The sequence below is a fragment of the Magnolia sinica genome, chromosome 6 (assembly GCF_029962835.1).
Source record: "Magnolia sinica isolate HGM2019 chromosome 6, MsV1, whole genome shotgun sequence".
Lineage (NCBI taxonomy): Eukaryota > Viridiplantae > Streptophyta > Magnoliopsida > Magnoliales > Magnoliaceae > Magnolia > Magnolia sinica.
Genome location: NC_080578.1, coordinates 97,960,976 through 97,976,385, shown reverse-complemented (window position 1 = coordinate 97,976,385; position 15,410 = coordinate 97,960,976). Strand labels below are relative to the sequence as shown.

General features: G+C 38.2%; 1 non-coding gene across 1 annotated transcript; it reads right to left on the bottom strand.

Annotated features, from left to right (window-relative positions):
- Positions 1-143: 143 nt before the first annotated feature.
- LOC131250450 (small nucleolar RNA Z267) lies at positions 144-214 on the bottom strand. The gene has a single exon (XR_009173377.1). It is a non-coding gene; the product is annotated as a small nucleolar RNA Z267 (small nucleolar RNA).
- Positions 215-15,410: the final 15,196 nt, after the last annotated feature.

The window sequence follows — 15,410 nt, the reverse complement described above, 5'->3', positions numbered from 1 at the left end:
AACAAATCACGGGCACAAATATTTCTAAAATAAATGAGAATTGTTATAAATAGAGTTCCAGTAATAAAGCCTCTATTCTCTAAGTTGAAAGCAATCATCTGAAATTGAATAGAGAATAATTAATAAAAAAATAAAGATAAATAGACGTGCCTCTGATCATATTTTTTTCGTAGTTATAACTCAAAAGTATATTTAAAGCCATCATAGGCACTTCAAATAATTCAGGCACGAGCTTGGAAATATCATCCAAAGTCGAAACAAAACAAGAAATATATTGTTAAGAGTCATACACTGCCAGAGTATCAAATAACTCCCTATATACGTAATGCACATCTCTTAACAATATACACAGGTATTCAGCAATGACAAGTGGGGCCCATAGCCCAGTAATATGTACCATTTATCTATTGATTACCATCATTACAATTACCAAAAATCATTTATCAGCCTTATCATGGTCATGTCAATAGTTATACACGCTACATCAGGCAGTTAAAATAGAAGATATAGGCACAAATTTATGAATGGGCCATTCAATGGAATGATTATAAGCATAAAGACCTACTTCACACTTTCTTTTGTCCAACCAATCCAATTTAGACATGTTCCATTGGAAAGAGTTTGGTGATTGGTCTTCTTTCTAAGACATTGCCCCTGAAAAAAAGGCATATGAATGCACCAATTGGGAGTTCCTGATTTACCTGTCTGGTTAGATGGAATTTCAGTGATTCAAATCCGACATCGATGCATTTAATACATACACATGGATTATAGAAAATTCAATAAGCAGTACCAACTATATACAATAGCATGTTACTGTTAGTGACATTTATGGGGTGGAATCCTGATTAGACCTAAAATTATTAGAAGAGTCATAAATCTTAACCTGCTGGGAACCGTCATGCACCGTAATGTCTTACGGCAGAGCGGGTTCTGAGGAGTTACAAGTTGACCCTGAAACTTTCATAGAAAGACTTTGGCAAAGTTTCACCCTCGGGGAGTGCCTCCTTCAGCAGTTCAAACAACATGGTGAACGATTTGTCACTCCATCCACCGAGGCACTTCACATGATATAGTCGAACAACGAAAGATAGCTTAGTGAACTTCTTGTGCCCTGGGTACAATTCCCGATCGGCGTCTTCCACCAATTTGAAAAATTGTTGCGCTTCGGTATTAAGCCCCGGTGTAGGTCCATATTTTGCATCACTCTCTTGACCATCCAGGCACAAAAAACCAAATGTATCTTCCAACAATCCGTGCATATCGTCGCATGGATCTGGATCATCACCTTCAACATTTGTAGTTGCAAGCATAAAAGAAGACATAGCTTCTCCATGAAAACGCCAATGGGTGTAACTCACATGAAATCCATCACACACAATATGATCGTATGCTTCTTGTCAAGACACCCAGTAGTTGTTGTTGCATTTCTTACATGGACATAGGATCCTCCTATTGCTTGCATTTGCAAACGCAAAATCTAAGAATTTCACAGCTCCACTTAAGTATTTGTTGCTCACCCTAAACCATCCAATGAAATTGGAGGACATGTCAAAAAAATGCATCTTAACCAATGGGCCATAATAACTAAAAGTTATTGAGGTACCTTGACATATGAATCCAACTCTTATCCATCACTATGTTCCTCAGCCACTTCGAAAGACAAGTTGGTGGAAATACAATGTGGGCCCGACAAAGCTTCCTATGAAAGATTAACTAGAATGACTCACTTGATGATTCACTATTGTCAAAGATTTAGACATCTAATAGAATCCCTAATGGTATCTCTAACAAATCGACTAAATCAATCACCCAACCAAGATCGGATAAATTGTAATGCTTTCATGTTCCCATTTAAATGCCCACACCGAAATTCCAGCAGCATCTCCCCATGTCTCTCCAGATACGTTAATCTTGCATTTTATTCCCACGTCAAGTATCCGCACAATGTGAGGATATTTGACATTAGAAATAAATGTAAGAAACGTAACCAGAGATAAATGAAGAGATGCAATGCAGAACAAGCATGAGCATTTAAATTAAGGAACCGAAAACATTCTAATCTATCCAACCTTAAATGGTCATAACAGCGGTTCCCACCTTCCAGGGACCCCCGCTCAACATCCGGATAGCTCTAATGCATATCCGGGTTTGCTCCATCAATTTCGAGCTAATACATAAACACAGGCCTGTCCAAATGGCCAGGCCACCCATATTGTTGTCCATATGAAATGGACAGCTTCGTCGTGGTCATAACATCGGTTCCCACCTTCCAGGGAGCACCGCTCAATTAAATCCTAAATTAGTTACCCATCAAGGTTGGATAGATTGTAATACTTACACATTCCCATTTAAACGTTCACACCGAAAATCCGGCAGCATCTCCCCATGCCTGTCCAGATAAGTTGATCTTACGTTACATTCCAATGCCAAATATCTAAAGCAATGTAAAGATATTTGGCATTGGATATGAAACGGAAGAAACATATCCAGAGAGAAACGAGGAGATGGACCGCGGATCAGGCATGAACATTTAAATAGATTATATGAAAGCATACTATCCATCTAACCTTGAACTGTCCAAAATGGGACAATTTGAATGATTTCTATGCCACCAAAAACACAACATATTTATGTATGGCCACATAGAAATCCTCAAACGGGTAACTAATTATCTAACTTACAAATGACAATCACAAGTCACAATTATAAACTAACAAGTCACAATAATAATTTAAGATAAAAAAATGTAATACATATAAAGCATACTGCCCAAATTTGTATTTTCCTATTGTGACTCACGTAAGCACTGGATTTGCATAAATTTTGATATGACCTTGCAATACAAGTCAACTCAATAAACATACAAAGCATACATCATATGGTTATCAAGATTAGCAACTTTATTCCCATATATAACAACTCTGAATAAACTGTAAATGCCAAGATTGTCTATTTTTCTTCTAAAAAAAGTGGAGTTGGAGCATTGTGGGGCCCACCTGCTGCACGCTTGGATGACTTGCATAGTCATTTAAAAATAATAAACACATGCCTCTAGAGTTGAAGCCCTAGAAAGGGTTTTAAGTTTGGGGTTTTAAGTTTGACTGTCTTTGGTAGCCCTATTTCTATTTTTTCTTTTCTTTTCTTTTCTTTTTTGGGTTTGTTGTTTTACATGGACTGAAACTCTGTACTAGGTAAGGCTTGTAGAGACAGGCTATTAGATTGTCTTATGTATTTTGTTTGTCTGCCCTGCTTTTTCATTTTATGTAAATGGTTTGGTTTGCTGGTTGCAAATATCCCCTTTTCATCTCTTTCATTGTTGAAGATGGATGATTTAATTAGAGAAATATATTGGAGAATTTGGAGTTTTAAAACATTAAAACTTACTACCAAGCAGACTTTGAATAAAATCAATCATCATCACAATTCACATTGAATTGCCCTTAAATTCGGGTGTTGCGTGTTTATTTTTTCATTAGCCTGGTTGTGATGTCCCACAGCTCTACAAATCATGTGCTCCCAATTGCATATGGCTACCTAGACAGAGCAATCCCATTTTTCAGCTAATGCAGTAGCAATTTTTACAAGAGATATGCTGAAGGAGATGCTACAAGAAGTACAAATGTATCATGCTTAACAAATATCAAGGCAAATCTAAACCTAAAAAAGCAATGAAAAGAAGAAACAATATCCCAGAGATGAAAATTGGAAGAAATGATGAGTACATAACTTAAAGAGAAGAAACATTCAATATGTGAAACACTTAAAGAGAAGAAACAGAAACGTATCAGAAGATAATAGTTTGTTCAAATTATTTTAATGTACAAAAAAGGGACGTTAGCATAGTTCACATAATAGAAATACAAACCTGTGAAAGAAAAAAATTCTGTCAACAATCCTGTATGTGAGAGCATGGTTACTGTATCTAATAAGATTCTCTTTATCAATCAAGAAATCATGATCCGTATCCAGCTCCCAAAATTTGCGGTATATCACATAGAAATGTTCATAGGAGAAGTACCTGTAGAAAATAAATAAATAAATAAAAGGAAAAAATAAAACAGGAATTTGACACATGAAGTTAACTCTTGTGCCATGAATCTTACAGCAGGAAGCGTTACAATGGACAAAAGCATTAGGTAGTGTCACCTTTAATCCATAGTTGCTGCATTAATATATAAGAATCAATTCTCTTATGCTTAACCATGATAAGAAATCATTCTATAAGAATCAATTCTCTTGTGCTTTATAAAGCTTTGGGTATGTGGAAAGCAATTTCCTCTATTGATCCTCTATTCAAGCAAGGTTTGGTATTCTCTATTGAAGATGGGACTCGCATCCATCCTTGGTGTGGAATCAGTCCGTTGGAAAATGAGTTCCCACTGTTGGCAAGATTAGCCCCATCGAAAGATATGGTTGTAGCCAGTTGCTATTTCCTACAAGGCACCAATGGGGTTTTGGTGCCCTCCTTGCGAGAGGGACTTATCTGATGAGGAGGCAATTACAGAATATTCAGCTATCTTCATCCCTTTTGGATGCCCTGGTTTGGAATGCTTCTCCATTGGGTAAATTCACAGTTTAACCTTTCTACAAGTTGTTCCAAAAACCATTGTCATCTCCAAGTCAGGAATTCTTTCAGGGTTTTTGGTTCTATGCACTCTATTTAAGGTGGCGGTTTTCTCATGACCAGTAGGGAGAGGGAGAGTATTAGTCATAGATATCTTCAGATACGTCCAATGATTCTTCCCAATATGTCTCATTTGTATGAAAGATGCAGAGTCGATAGATCATTTCTTTCTTCATTGTCCATCTCTTTCTTCATTGCCCAATATGGCAGATGCTTCCTCAATGGCAAAGGCCTATGGGAGGAGGTTTTCTAATTTTTTAGAAGAGATGTTCTAGAATGGGCATCCAAGATAAAGAATGTCAAAGATTGTAAAGTTTTGTCTTTGTTTAAGATGTAAGTTGGGGTTGTATTCTTTTCCGCTCTGACTAATGTATTAGTGGCTTTTCAATGAAATTGCATTACTCTTCAAAAAAAAAAAATAATAAAAATAAAAAATGCAGAGAAGCACCTATTGCTTAGGCAAAAGTAAAAGTTTTGAAGTTTCTCTTTTTTAGGCAAAAATAAAATTTTGTTCAAAAGGTAACATGGTGCCGTAAACATCATGCTCAATCTTTGCCAAATGATACATGTAATATAATGCTTGGGGTTTGATCTGTGCTTTCCAAAGTAACCACTAACATGTAGTGCCAGATATAATAAAATTTTCGGTCTTCAATATGGACATAGATTCCTATTTCTCATTCTACGTGTAAAATTTATCAACAAGGTACCTATTGTTTGAAGGGTCAAATTTGTTGAGAAATGTGATAAAAACGCACCATACGAACAGAAAAAATATTAATGAGTAAAGTCAAACTCGTGAAAAATGTAAGAAAATTATTTACACCAAGAAGATAGATGTGCAATATCCTTACACTTCACGGATTGAATTAAAGTAGATTGAGCTTTCATTTAAGACCAGGGAGAGGAAAGACATCAATGCGTGAACCTGTCAAAGAAATGAGATCATGAGAAGTTAAGACAACAAGGAAATGAAGTTAATGGAGGTATGATGCATCTGCAACATATTAATTGATTTCAATTTATTTATGATTTGATGGAATATATCATCTTGATCATCATGTTAGCCTCTCTAGCAGCAATATGGGTCAGCATTCAAATGGTAGATTGGCAAGTTCTACAATCAGCTGCCCCAACAAACATCAGCCTTCCTCTTTCACCAGGCTGGAACCGCCACGAGGATGCTCTGGTTGGCAAAACTCGCAAGACAACAGCATAAGTATCAACATGCAGAGAAAAACAGTTGGATAAGAAGAAAGCTGGAATATTAAATCATAACTGCAATAAAATGTCATTCCTTTTGCAACAACCTACAAAATGCATGTGATTAGGATACAGAGAAAAACCCCACGTGGTCCTGTCAACCACCAATATTGGTCACACGGTAGGAGTTAACAGAAGTGATAAGCCAATAAGATTCAAAGATAGTGATGCAATGGTTAAAGGGAAAAGGGATTGGATGAAACAAATTAAATATGTGATAATGTTTTTGTAGACAGATTGACAACCTCACCGATTCTTCTTCTTCTTCTTCTTTTGTAATTGTCAAGCGTGACAATTTACAACCTGAGAAACTAAGAATCTGTTTCCACAGAGATTCCTGGTATTTCTTGGGAATATCAATCCAAACAAAGCCTTACCATTGTCACACACAAGGGGTTGAATGACCTCAGTATCAGTCATCTTTTATATTGAGCCTATATTGGTTGGCTACCTGATTGATGAACAAACAGAGTTTGCGGAAGCAACTGAGGTACCACCAACCATGTGTCAAAACAGTTATAAGCAAGCATGTTTGATGGGACTTAAGCAAAATCATACACATAATTGATGTACAGAACTGCATTTGCATCCAGACCTACATCTTTTGCGCACTTTTTCCTCCTACGTTCTTGCTACTTTCTTGTATGCATTGACTAATGCTTTTGGTATTTGGGATATCTGAAAACAGAAATTATGAACTGAGTAAACTGAAATTTAAATTAGAGAAATGATTCAGTGCTCCCACATCGCTACAAATCATGTGCTCCCAATTGCATATGGCTACCCAGACAGAGCAATCCCATTTTTCAGCTAATGCAGGAGCAATTTTTACAACAGATATGCTGAAGGAGACACTACAAGAAGTACAAATGTATCAAGCTTAACAAATATCAAGGCAAATCTGAACCCAAAAAAGCAATGAAACAATCATACAAGAGATATGCTGAAGGAGACACTACAAGAAGCAGCTTTTCCTTTGCAACAATTTCCAAGAAACACTTTTTCCTCATTTTTTTTTTCCATGAAGCCAAACTGGCCCTAATTAAAAAATTAGGGAGGATTGTTTTTCGCAATTCTAGCCTCAGGGTTACAAAAAATGTAGATGGCCACAGGTTTTCTGGGGGGATCTATTTTTGAATCATAAGAGGGGCTGGCATGTACATGTTTTAGGAAATGTACTGCCAAATGTCCTAATTATCCGTATGGTATCATGTATCACTGAGCTCTGAAACTGATTTGTCATCACCAGACATGTATAACATACTACCCCCTCAGTGTCCCTTTTCTTTTTGCTAAAAAATTCCAGAAGTATCCGGTAATTTCAGAGGAACAGGGAACATTATTTTTAGCATGAATTTATCACAGATGACATTATTGAAAGAATGTTGGAAAAGGAAATATCAGAAGTTTCGGATCTACACTACATTAGGCAAAGCATATAAAAGGACATGTCCATGATGGATCACCTTATCTGAAGCATAGTTCTTTCCACCCTTGCAATTTCCAAGTGCCTGCGTATCATCATTCATCCATCCCACTCTGTCAAAGTGTGGAATCTTTTCCTGGGCTGGGGCCACCGCATTAATGACCCACTAAACCCTATAAAGACCTCACAACTCCGTCAGCCCAAATCAGTCTCCATTAACACAGCCCATTTCCCATGGAATCCAAAAAGCCCCATGTGGTCATTTTCCCAATCATGGCCAAACAACCAAACAAGATTTCAGTATTCTTTGCTGAATAAAAGAATACTTATTTCATACACAAACTATGGAATTACTTCTACCCAGACAAGATTTCTCTTGGGCATATCATCAAATATCTAATAAGCATCATCCAAACAACCAAACATGACATGCCCATTTCATCAAATACCTAACAAGCATCATATAATCGTGCATGCTTTCTTAAAAGGCAATTTAATCTAAATCCTTCATTCTTAGTGACACAAACCATACTACATAAGGCCATAAAAAAAAACTATTGCCTTCTGAAAAATCAAAGCCAATAGAAAAAAAAAAAAAAAAAAAAAAACATTCAATAATAAAAAATTAGAGGAAAGAAAAAACTTCTTGAAAATCAACCAGTCTCCATCAAAAATAGGAAAAAAAATAAAAATAATAAAAATAAAAGGAGCTTTGCAATGGACTAAAAATATCCTCAATCAAAAAATCCTAACCAGTACTCTAAGCTTTACAAAGATCATCTAGGAAATCCCTTATTGACAAATCATAAGAGGATAAAAACAAAAAGCATAATATATCAAGCATAATACGTCAATCCTAAAGCATTAATCAAAACATCGTGTAAATAAGACAAGAGCATCATTATCAAAATATCATGAGATACTTGTATAACTTGCAATTCCGAAAGTATTTACAATAGCAAAACAAAAAAGAAGATATCAAAGTTATACATCTTATAATTCCCCTGTAATGCCTAGTGTTGCTAAGTATTGTTGCAAATTTTCTTGAAGATTAATTCGAGCAGCTGCATGTTCCAGTCTAGCATTCGAAATCATTCTTGTAGGATCTGGGATGCCAGTTAACTTTTCTTCCAAAGAGGCAATTAGTTTTTCATTCTTAACCAGTTTAGATCTTTCAGAGTTTACAGAATGAAGGCTGCACTCTATCTTTTCTTGCACTCTTTCAATGTTCAGATCTTCCTCCGAACTTTACTTCTCCAACTATACAATTTCTTGCTTCAGAAGAGAAATGCGATCCTGGATAGCAGTCTTATTATCAGTAAAAGTCTTTAGTTGCTCTCGCAAAGATAATTGTTCTTGATCATGGCGAGAGACAATGAAAGCGATTTGAGAAACTTTCTCCTTAGAGTGTGCAAGTTGTTTCCTGTACTCCAAAATTTCAGGCGGAATAATCACAGTTTCAGCCGATGACAAGGCAGTTATCAAATTATGGAATCTTAGAAGAGCATCGTGTACAGAAGAAACATCAACTTTAGCCATCCGAGAGGCACTATCCATAACATCTAAAGCGACAGCTAAGTCAAACCATTGATCAGGATCTTTGAACATTTCAACAATAGCCAGTATGAAATTCCTGATCAAGGCCAATTTGTACGCAGAGACCTTCCCAAATGACAGCACATTCAATGAAGTACCAATAGAGCCAGAACTTGTTGTACCGCTCTAAGGTAAATTTCCTATTAAGAAACAAGAAATATAAAATTATAGTAAAATTTTTATGTGCAGGTAATGTGGAAAGTGTAAACGAGGAAAAGGATGTACCTTCCGCTGGTACTGAAACAGCGAGCAGTTGCGTCTCCTTAGCAAGGGAAGGATCAGGTTCTACCATCTCAACGAAGGATGGAGCCCTATGTTCAGTACTTGAAGCAACAGTGGTGGGAGTGGGCAAATCAGTTGGCTCCACCAGACAAGCCATTTCGCGTTCAGTACTAGAATCAACTGTTGTTGGGGTCGGTACGACAACAGGGTTCGAAAAGAATTCCAAACTTCGAACCACTGGTTGAATAGAGGAAGGACGCGCTATGAGAGATTTATCTACACGAGGGGAAGAATCAAGTGGTGCAGTCGTGGCTGGCAAAGTTTCCTCTATGCTGTGACGAAGAGGAGCATCCTCTGTTTCTATTGAAAGTCTTAACGATTGAGCCTCTGTCTCTATTAATATTGGTGCTCCATGAGTAGTCGTGCCGGTGGTCTCTACAATCTGCAGAGAATATGTGGCATCAAAGGAGAAGAAGATATTCGCTCCAGGAGAACATTCGTATTCTCCATAGTCAAGTTGCTCTTCTTCTAAAGAATCCATTGTGGTTGGGAGAAGAACATTTAGATCAGTTGGAACATTATGAAGCGGAGATTTAGCCTCGACATTTCCTTCTTCCCCAATGTCTACTTTAGCTTCAGTATCCGCATTTTGTAGAGCATCTCCTTCGTCAGTTAAACTTGTAGGAGAAGAAATATCATCACTGTCAGTGTTAGCTGAGTATTCCGAAGAACTGTCTTCCACTGATACCATCTGTTTTTCTTTATAAACAGTTTGCACAGGAAGAAGGCTTGTATTTCGAACTGGAGAAGGAGCTGGTTGAGCCAAAACAACAGGAGACAATGATTTAGCGTGAGATCGGGTCATAGGAGACATAGTTGTTTGGTTTGCAGTAGGTGAAATTGAGGTTGTAGTATGACAAGCTGCTGGAGAGACTGTAACTGTTGTGGGGCCCGTGGTAGTGCGAACAATATTGGAAGGGGCAGTAGCGATCGCAGCTTCTATAATTGCAAAGACAGTAGAAGTACCATGAATAGGTTGATCTCCTCCTTCAGGAGTTGGAGAAGGCAGTCAGTCTCAAACTCCTCACGAGGAGCAGGGGGCTGTATTCCTCGCTTTATCAAATCTAAAGGAGAGCCAAATGCAAACCATCCTTCCAGGGTGTTTGATGGTTTGATTTCTCAGCTGATAGGTTCTTCTAAGGAAATCTTGCGGCAGAGTTCTCCAGAAATAGCAGCTTGATCTTTCTCGTAAAAATAACCTATTCCCTGTTCCGGCCTGTAATTCCTGAAACGAGGAGGAGAAATCCAAATGGGAAGGTCCACTAGAAAATAGTTACGTACTAAATAGTAATGGTGCACCCACCATTGCATCCAAGCATATGAGGCTGTCACTCGATGGTTATATCCTGGGAGAACGAATCGAGAACCGAAGTTCCTTGTCAAAAGTTGCTTCCATATCAATGCCCAGTTATAAGGGCCAACTCCATAGCTTCGCATGATCCGGGTGACATCTTCTCCTATTTGTGGTACAGTCTGATTGTATCCAAATTGTCTAGCAAACCGATTAGGGTAATACGGCTCTCTCTAAAATTCTGCCCCTTCTTGTAAGGGAAGACTGCAAGAACGGATGCATATGAAAAAGATTTGCTCGATAGGGTCCAGATTGTTGTTGTCCTCAACATCCCTATCTTCGGCTTGATGATCTAAGTAGAAAGGAAAGAAATCAATGGATTCCAGGTTGTCAATCTTGTCTACTATCCAGTCATATATTTTCTTTATCATTTTCCGCCTCTGAAAATGCCATAAAGGAAGATGATTAGGATGAACATAGGCTTTTTCTGGATCATTATATATCCAAGGAAAGTAGATGCCTAACCAACCAGAGAAATAATGCCAAGGAGCGAAAGAAGATGAGACTCCTAGTGCTGGGCTTGAGTAATGGGCCGCAGCATGTCCAAAAGCTCGGTACAGCGAGCATAATACAGGAGGAGTTAAAGAATATCTTTTTCTACCCTCTGCCATTGCGCCGGCCGCGACAAACAAGGTGGGTCAAATGGAATCTGAGTTTTTTTAACTTGGAAGTACGATCAAGCTCAGCCAATAGGCTAGGAAAGCAGCCAATTCAGTTTCGATAGTAAATTCAGCAGGGCCCTTTATTTTTTTCGATTAGCCTCTAGTTCTGGACCATGACTACTAGGAAATCTGAAAAGAGGAAGAAAGAAGGATTCGCAATTTATACAGATAAACAAGTATTTTGTGAGAGATGAAGAGAATGATAAGGATACTGACATTAAATATCATGAAAAGTGTGCGAGCCATAAAAGGGGAGATATCTTATGAATGTCTGGAAAATAAAACATTTCTCGAAAAAGGGCAATTGTTGAAGAAGTAATTTTGGGACTCTTGTTTTGGGCCACGTAAGCAAATTCTTTGTTCGTGGGAATGTATTCGTCCAGGAAAGATCCAGTGATGGGTAAGCCGACCATTCTGAATAAATCCCATAAATTGATGCTTACCTCCCCAACAGGGAGGTGGAAGGAATTCGTGGTCGAAGACCAATATTTCAGAAAACCCTTGTAGACCATTGTATTTTTGTGAAAAAAATTCAGAGGTAGCTTCTATGGCGTGTTAGACATTGACTGCAACAAGGATATCTTTATATTTCTTTAAAATTGCCTTCGTCCACACACTGTAGTATAGATGATCTATCCAAAGACCCCGGGTTCTGAACTCTTCCTTGCCCCACAGAGAGTCACGATGATGGAAGCGTTGTTGAATTGTTTAAAAAAGTGGGTGGGGTATAAGTCATGAGGATTGAAGCATGGCATGAGGAAGCGCATGTATACTATTTGTCCGGTTTTCTGAACCAACCCTTTCTCTGTTAGATAACCTTCAAGGATTTTTAGCTCATTTATTACCCAGTTTGACACGCATAGAAGCCTGTTTTGTGTCATGAAGTCAGTCGGTTCACTCTGAATTATGGAGCGATGCCGATGAAGGAGCAAAGGAATGGTGATGGTTTCATCCTTATAAGGATTGCAGAATTTAATCGAGTCTGGATAAGATTTGATCGAATCCTAGGCGTTCTGAAAGCACCTTTGATTATGTTCTCGGACCTTCTCTTGGAAGATTTCGTCTTTGCTTTTCCCCTTCTTCTTTTTAGTGAAGGCCGCAGCAGGGGAGGTCTCAGTGGCAGATAATTGGGTGACATCTGTTCAAAGGTTGGCTATGGATTTCAGCCAATCCTCCCACTCTGACTCTTGTCCCTCTGTTGGGGGACCCTCTATTTCTCGCATTAGAACAGTTGTTCGAATGTGGTCGGAGAGACGCTGAATACGATCAGTGAAATTGATGATGATAGGGGCCGGTTCCTTGAAAAAGGTGGAATAATCTTTAGACCTAGGCCTTTTGTGAGTATGAGACTCAGTTGGCTGAGGATCGGAAGGTCCTGCAGTGTTTATAGAAGTGTGAGGTCTCTTTGATGAGCCAGCCATCAGGACCTACACGAGGAGTTAGCAGAAAAATCAGAACTAAAGAAAAGGATTTGTCAAAATTTGAAAAATTGGAATAAAATAGTCTGTTGTGCGTTCATCCTTGTGCACAGACAAATAAAATATAGTCTGTTGTGCGTTCATCCTTATGCATAGACAGATAAAATATAGAGTCTGTTGTGCGTTCATCCTTGTGCGCAAACAGAAAAAATATAGTCTGTTGTGCGTTCATCCTTATGCGCAGACAGATAAAATATAGAGTCTGTTGTGCATTCATCCTTGTGTGTAGACATAAAATATAGAGTCTGTTGTGCGTTCATCCTTGTGCGCAGACAGATAAAATATAATCTGTTGTGCGTTCATCCTTGTGCGCAGACGGATAAGAGCTGTTGTGCGCCCATCTTTGTGCAGAAAATGATAGAATCGTGGAGCGCACAACTTACTGCGTAGACTAACGGAGTCATTGATTCGACAGCTGTTGCGCGCAAAGAATTTACCTGTCCTCACGAAGAAGGTTGTTGTGCGTGGAGAGATGTTGTGCACGGCAGGCTGTTGTGCGGGAAAGGTATTGTGTGGTGCACAACAAGGTTAGCGCACAAAGGCCTGGTTGAGAGAATGACTTGGTACAGTGTGCGGCAGAGGAGAATGAATTGAAAGAACAAAGCACGGTATTTATAAGGGAAAAGTGATCTGTTGCGCACGGACCACTATGCACTAGACGTTTTGCACCCACAAAATAAAGTATAACTACGCGCAAAAGGTTTGGTAAATGCGCACCACAGAGGAAATAAAAATAAGAGTGAAAACTTTATTATTGTTGATCCTACATTATTTTACAGATATGAAAAGAATGCAGCATCAAGGGGGCATCTGTTGAGACATGAAAAAGAGTAGGAGCTGTTGTGCGCAAATCAACTGTTGTGCGCAAATCAGCCATTAAGCGAAAATTCATCATTAAGAAGTAGGTTGGCTCGCAAAGGAGTCCGCGCACAGAGCCTCCAGTGCACAAAAGCTTCAGTGCACAATAGACCAGTGGCTTTCAGCCTGATATTTGATATGATCAAATATCTGCCTTCTATTACAATTTGTGAATATTCTATTTTGGAATCAAGGGAGAATGGGATGTAAAAGAACTTGGAGTAAATAAATAAATAAAGTGACTATCTTTCCTGCCTTCTTCTATTAATTATAAAGTGAATGAATTCCTTGAACAAAAACCCTTTTGTTTCTTGTCGAAACAATGGAATATAAATAACAAGCTAAAAGTAAAAAAATTACACGTAATGTAATTTACTTGATAGGTAAAATAAAGGATTACACTGATAAATTTAAAAAGATGGGCAAATGTAAAAAGACGGGCAATCGAAAGGATAAGGGAAAGGTAATGTTTGGTTTAATTTGGTTGGTATGACACAAATCCTTCTGCTGAATTTCTTTGCTATTTATAACGTTGATTTGCCTTTTACATCTTTCTTCTTTTTTTGACTATTACCATAATAGTTCAATAGTACTTAACTTCCTCTGCTTCTTTTACCATAATTGGTTCTTCTCTGCTTCTTTAACTGTGATTGGTTCCTCATGATTGCTTTTCCGGTCCCTTAAACAATAAGGTGATATTGTTGGAAGCAGATTGCCTAGTGATACTCACTACGGAGTACTGAGTAAACTCTGTGAGATCCACCATGAATTATTTATTTTATCTGCTCTGTCCATCCATTTTACCAGATAATTATAGGTCTTGAGACCAAAAATAATGTATATAATATTCAAATGGACCACACCATAAGAAACAGTTAAATTGAACATTTAGAGTTGAAAATTTCTTGGGGGCCACGGAAGTTTTGGATCAAGCTTATATTTGTGTTTTCCCTTCATCCATGTCTTTATGATCTTATGAACAGGTTGGATGATAAATAAACATCACTGTAGGGCCTAGCAAGGTTTCAATGATGGAAGTCATTATCACCACTGTTTCCCGTGGTATGAGCACTTGATCTTTGGATATGCTTCAATTTTGGGCTTAACCCCTTAAATTAGGTGAAAAAAATGGTTGTACGGTGTGAGATAGACCACATAAATTCAAGGTGGGCCCAACTGAGTTTACTCAGTACGCAATCCGATTTTCGATTTCGATATTGTTTAATACCTTATAGATGTATTATCAAGAAATCTCATGCACATTATCAAATACAGCGTTCGGATCCGAATCCGTAGATATCACATGTAAACTATTTTGATTGGTTTTCACGAGAAATGGCGATAAGAGGGATGAACAAATGTAGACAAATACGAATGCGGATTACGTACTAACTAACTCAGCACGCTAAGCGTGCTGAGTATGGGGTCCACCATGATTTACATATTTCCCTAAAATGATCTCTCATGTGGATAGACGGTTGGGATATAAAAGCTTTGTGGCAGCCACACACCGTAGACGTCGGTGGCATGTGGCACACTGCGCAATCCATTTCCATCTTAGATGGTGCATAAAGTCGGACGCTAATCGCAGACGTGGATTGCCTCACAAACCTTGGCGTATTGAGTAAACTCTGTTGGGACCACTGTAAACGTATGTGGTTTATCCACACCGTCCATCCGTTTTTCCAGCTCATTATAAGGGTTGATCAAAAATTGAAGCTTATCCAAAGCTCAAGTAGGCCATACCACAGGAAACAATGGAAATAATGATATCCACCGTTGAAACCTTGCAAGGCCCACAGTGATTTTTATTTGTCATCCAACCTTCTCATAAGATCACACAAACATGGATGAATGGAAAAAACAA